The sequence below is a fragment of the Lygodium microphyllum genome, chromosome 12 (genome assembly GCF_053477565.2).
Source record: "Lygodium microphyllum isolate KBCC chromosome 12, Lygodium_microphyllum_v1.1.10, whole genome shotgun sequence".
NCBI classification, from domain to species: domain Eukaryota; kingdom Viridiplantae; phylum Streptophyta; class Polypodiopsida; order Schizaeales; family Lygodiaceae; genus Lygodium; species Lygodium microphyllum.
The window spans coordinates 89,415,905-89,421,813 of NC_141146.1; positions in this window are offsets into that span (position 1 = coordinate 89,415,905).

Genomic DNA, 5,909 nt, shown 5'->3' on the forward strand with positions numbered 1-5,909 from the left:
TACAACACTTATAAATGAGTAAGCAATGTCTGCATGTTGGTCATCAGTAGGAGAAAGCTAAAGGAGCCATGACGAAATAGATATAGAGAAGATGAGTAGAGGCAAGGGATCTTAAGGGATATATGTGGGCCTAAAATACAAACTTGCATGAATTTGAAGAGTTCAAATAGTAAAGAAAGCAAAGTATATAGTGTATGGAACACAACAACTAGGTATACAAAAACCCTTGCATGAGTTTGAACAGTTCAAATAGTAAAGAAAGCACATAGAACCATGCGCAAAGTATAGTGTATGGAACATGAAAACCAGATATACAAAAACCCTCTTTAAAGCTAAGTATTAAATCACAAAACCTAATCAAAAAATGATGATTGCTTTACAAAGAGAGAAAATAGAAGAGAATAGACCAAAACACAACCAACAAGTACATGATCAAAGTATAGCCCACCAAACACAAAAAAATAGCCAAAAATAGAGTCTCCCTAGCCTACATAGGATCAACAATTCCAAATGCATGTGCCAATCATTAAAATAGAGCTAGAAGGCATTGAATGCTACTGTACACGAGGGACAAATCTCATCTTAACCCTAACATAGGGCAAAAACCCTAACATGCAAATTGATATATAAATGCATAGATGTCATAAGGCTAAAAATAGGTTGATTATTCTCAACAAGTGGTCAGTAAGCTACAATATATAGGAAAATATTGATTATTTATAGAGGAAGGGGATGAAAGACCTAAAATAGTAGAAATCGTCACTATAAAATCTAGCATCAAACGTTTGATATCGTATTAGAAGTGTGTTCAACAATTGTGAATTTGATATGATAGATTGCACAACACAAGAGAGAAGAGAAAAGAGAAATGCGATCTTTTTTTTAAAACACTACAAAGAGACATCAAAATAAAAGAGATGCTCAAGAAATGGAATCTGTATACCAAGATAAGTACAAAAATAATAGTCAACCATTAGCTATGTGGACACTAGCATTGGCTCCCTCTCTCCAACAAAACCTACTATACTATGTAGAGTGAATGAATGAGTATGAGAGATCCCAACCTATAAATAGGTTAGCAATATGAAAAAGTCAGTCGATTGAATAAAGTGCAATAAACTAAGAAATCTGGCCAAAAATATAGCCATAGTAAATGCCCAAAAAATAAGAGCCAATAAATCATCCAAAAATAATGTGCCCAATCCATTCTCACATGCATAAACTCACTTGTGAATTGACAAATCTACGTAACAACCTTCATTTAAGGAGTAGATTACATGATTCTACTTAACAACTAGATACCAAGATCAACGATTAAGTAGCAACAAGTTAAAAATCTCATCTCATTATCTCAAGATTAGTGAAAATTATATGTTGTTGATGAGTTTCTATAATCATGAGGTTGAAAATTGTTGTTGCATGAGAACTTGGCACCTAAAGGCTAATTTGAATATGAATGCTTTATGCATTTGTGCAGATTTGAGTGCTAGCAATGGAACATATTGTAAAGATTGCATGGTGTAGCGAATAGAACCTAAGAAGGAATAGAGAGTATGTAGCAAATATGAAAAGAGCAAGAATTTATTTAATTCCAAACAAACTGATACAAAGAGGGCTCTGTCCACCCATGAACTTCCATTATGAAGCTTATATGGAGATCCAAAACAAATGGTAGGCAAAGAGCTTAAGGCTAGTTGGAAAGACTCTAAGTCGTAGATTAATGATGGCTTTGGAGAGTTCTTTCTTTTATAGCTAGAGAAGGTAGGCTATGTCACCCTGTTTGACCATATTATGAACCTTCCCTACTTAACTAGGGAATATTCCCTTTACCATCAAGCCAGGGGTACAACCCTTGAACTCACATCAAGGGGGCCATTGTCCTCCTTAAGACCCCTTAGCTAGGGGCCGCTTCTATGGCCCTCGAACCCCAACATAGGAGTCCTTGATAACCCCCATATTCCTCAACTCAATTGTAGTGTGCCTCGAGTTGCTACCAGTTTAACTACTCTATCTAACCCAAAGGCTAGACCTACAAAGGTCACCTTTTTGCCATCCAACCATATAGAACTCATCTAACATAAAAGTCAAGACCCCGACCAAAATTTGGGCTCACACATGGCTTCTTCTCATAATGGATGCCTTAAAACTTTCAACACCATGGATCATTGGTGTCACCATATGAGGGTGGGGCATTGAGCACATCTAACATCTCTCCTCAATATCCACTCACAAGTAAACTACATCCTTGGCCCAAAGCCAATTCTCTAAAGATGAACTCAAAGCAAATCCTTCATACTAGCTTTGGTGAAGATATCTACTCCCTTCTCCTCCATTGGATAGTAGATAAGCTCTAGTATCCCATCCTTCATGAAATCATGTAGATAGTGATACTATATTCTAATGCCAATGGCACATGTATGAAACACTAGATTTTTGGAAATGGTGATACAAGTCTAATTGTCACATCTTATCACTATTGGATCTTCATCATGCACTTCCATATGCCATAGGATCATCTTTAACCATACTTCTTCATCGTGCACTGCCATATGCCATAGGATCATCTTTAACCATACTTCTTCACATGCAGTAAAACAAGCAGTCTTGTACTCTGGTTTGGTCAAAGGAAATGCCATAGTTGGTAGTTGTTTCTTACTAATCTAAGAGAAGATTCATAAATCCAAAGAGAAACAATATTCAAAAACTGACTTCCTAGAGTCATTTTCACTTACCTAGTCTAAGTCACGATTTCCCACAAGAAAACTTTCAGAATTGTACGTGATACCATAGTCAAGAGTTTGCTTCAAGTATCTAAGCACCCATATCCCAACTTTCCAATGACTTTCTCATGGTTTTTTTAGGAACTTGCTTAAAAAACCAATAGAAAAGTTGATAGCTAGCATAATATTGCACAAATATATGAGAATGCTAACCAACCTCTTGTACCTCCCAATGTTTACAAGTGTTCATGTACCATTAATGGATAACTTCTTGTTGACCTCCATAGGTGTAGCTATCTCCTTGCACTCAGTCATTCCAAATTCTTTCAAGATCACACCCATTCCAAACAATGGTGATTTTGGCAATTAGAGTAAATGATTCTTAAAAATCAAGCCCTTCAACTTGTGAAAATCCCTATGCAACTAGTCTACCTTTGTACTTTTCTAAGCTACCATCAACCTTGTTTACCTTCTAGTCTCTCTTGGTGCCAACAACCTTTCTCTTTTCTTGCCCAGCCTAGTAGTTTCCAAGTGTTTTTCTTCATTATGATGTCATTCTCAACTTGCATAGATGCTCTACATGCTAGATGGACAAGTGCTTCTTCTATATCTAATAGCTCCATTACTTCTCTCATAATCTCAGCCATCAAGGCTATATTCACTATGTGAGTGGAAGCCTTTTCTTTGCTTCTCTATTCAATGAGACCTCCTTGGTCCATCTATCTTTTCCTTAGTGGTTATAGTTAGAGGATTATTGTGCTCATAGAATTCCTTCACCCATCATGACAATAGATTTTTTGATAGCATGTTTGTAGGCTTGTGAACTTTCTCCTTATCATTTGAAGATGATGTTTCCTCCTCCTTGAGGATAAGATAGCTCTTAGGATAGGTGCATACTAGAATACTTATTTGCTTAATGATAGAGTTGAAGAACTTGCATTTTCCTTATCCACTATATATTATAGTGAACCTCCCAAGAGCATATTTCATTTTATCTTCATTGTGCATGTTGGACATACAAAGGTTATCCATGGGACAAACACATTATAGCTTAAGGGCTTATACATATTTGCTACATTTCAAGAAAAGAACTGCTCAATTTTTTGCTTATTGGGTTGCAATTAATGGCATTTTTATAGGTAGCACTTTGCTCTATTGGAGATTGCATTGGGCTATTAGAACCTGTGCAATTGGTGCCCATTGGTTTTTCTTTCTGGAGTAAAGTATCCTTGCATGTTTGGAGGTTTTCATGGAGTATCAATTCTCTTTAGCTTTTAAAATTCAATCTATTTGCAACGGTCATTTTAGCTTTAGTTTTTAGAGTAACAAATCTTGTGATGCATGCATGAGTTTACTCTTAGATGAATGTATTGATATTTTGGTTCATGAGACGTTACTTTTGTTCAAGTTCAAATTTTTTGGAAGGGTATGACTTTAGATCTATATTATTGATTGGAGTTTTAATACACCATTTTTCTCTTCTCGTGAAGGAGTGATACCATATTCTAGAATACATGCACAAGTGTAAGCATCCATAGATATTGTTCATGCAACATTGTCTTATATGTTGAATGTCAATGATATATGCTACACTATCCTATTTATAAATACCATGGTTTTATTTGCATCGGACCTTCAATAGCTAGATTGGAATCCAAGCTTGTTACATATAAGATATTTTCATGGATAAGCACTTGTTGAGGGAGATACAGATTATTAATCCTTTGACCTTTGGAGATGAAATCCATGGCATTGTCCATGTCGCCTTGTTGCAACATCATGGCAATGCTCCCTACTATTGTCCCCTTCCTCATTAATACTGTTGCCAAACACCACATGAAGGCATTTCTGGCCTAATTCCACTCTATCCAAAAGTCATTTTGGAGGTAGGCTCGCTTGTACCTTCTTGCTCCTCAACCCTATTACGAGAGCCTTCTAGAAGGCAATCTTTGTCATTCTATGAGTTGTTGGCCTTAGTCCAGAGCTTTAGAGTAGTCCAAACGATGACTAGATGGAGTGGAAAAATCTACACTCCCGACCAATTTGCATTCCTGACCAGTCTGCATTCTCAACCAATCTACATTCTTGACCAATCCACATTTTCAACCAGTTTGCACCCCCAAATAGTCCACACTAATTTTTAGGTTTTTCCTCCTCCACTCCTCGCCCACTACCATGGCATAACTCCAATCTCTTCGGTGAACATTCTCAAATTCTCGAATTTATCAAGACCAAAAATTGTGGCAGTTGCTATGCAGCCGATGATTGAAGATCACATAGGAGCAACAAGTGTACAGGGAGGTGCAAGGCCAACAGATGCCAAAGGGAAGCAACCTTGGTCAACAATGTACCCATGGATCAAGGGTTATATTAGTGCCAAGTTTTTGTTCATATGCTTCACCTTTATCTATTTGGGATATTGTACTTGAACATTGTATTTGGCTTATTGATGCACTGTAACTCACTGCAAATTTTCACGCACTTGGGATTTGCACTATAAAATGGATAAGGAATCTGACCTCTATCAAGGGACATCATTGTGGGATTCATGTCCTTTATGCATGCCATGTGTAAAAGGCAAGACAAAACGAGGTATGAAATACCCTAAGAATTATGGGTGTGGAATTAGGGTGTCATGGCTATAAAAATGTAAGGTATGGAAAACCCTAACAATACACATGAATCATCTTTTGTTTTGAGTCTCTTCATATTCTCTCTTTCTCACTCAAGCCCCTCTTTTTGTATTTCCCTATTTGGGGATGGGGGAGGGTAAACCCTTCCCTTACCCCTAAACAAGCATGGGGAAACCCTAGCCCTAAATTTCATGTATAAAGAGGATGAGAACTAATGGAAAAATCTATTCGTGTGTATACAAACTTTGCTTTCTTGATTTCTTATAGCTTGTTGCCTTGAGAGTGAGAGTGAAGGAGAGGGAGTTAAGACCTTGTGATAGAGTGACAAACATGGAGTATGAAGCTCTTTACATACTATCTTCTCTTCTCCATCCCATCAAGGTGAGTGTCTTTGTGAGTGAGAGTGTGTGAGTCGAGAATGTAGAAAGATGAGGGACATGGAAAAAGAAGCCTTCTTCTTCTCGTCATCTTAGTGGCATGAAGTGGAGCAGGGTGGCAAGGGATTGAATGCTTAGTGCATAAAGAGTGTACTATCAAATCATGAGGTCTTTACCAC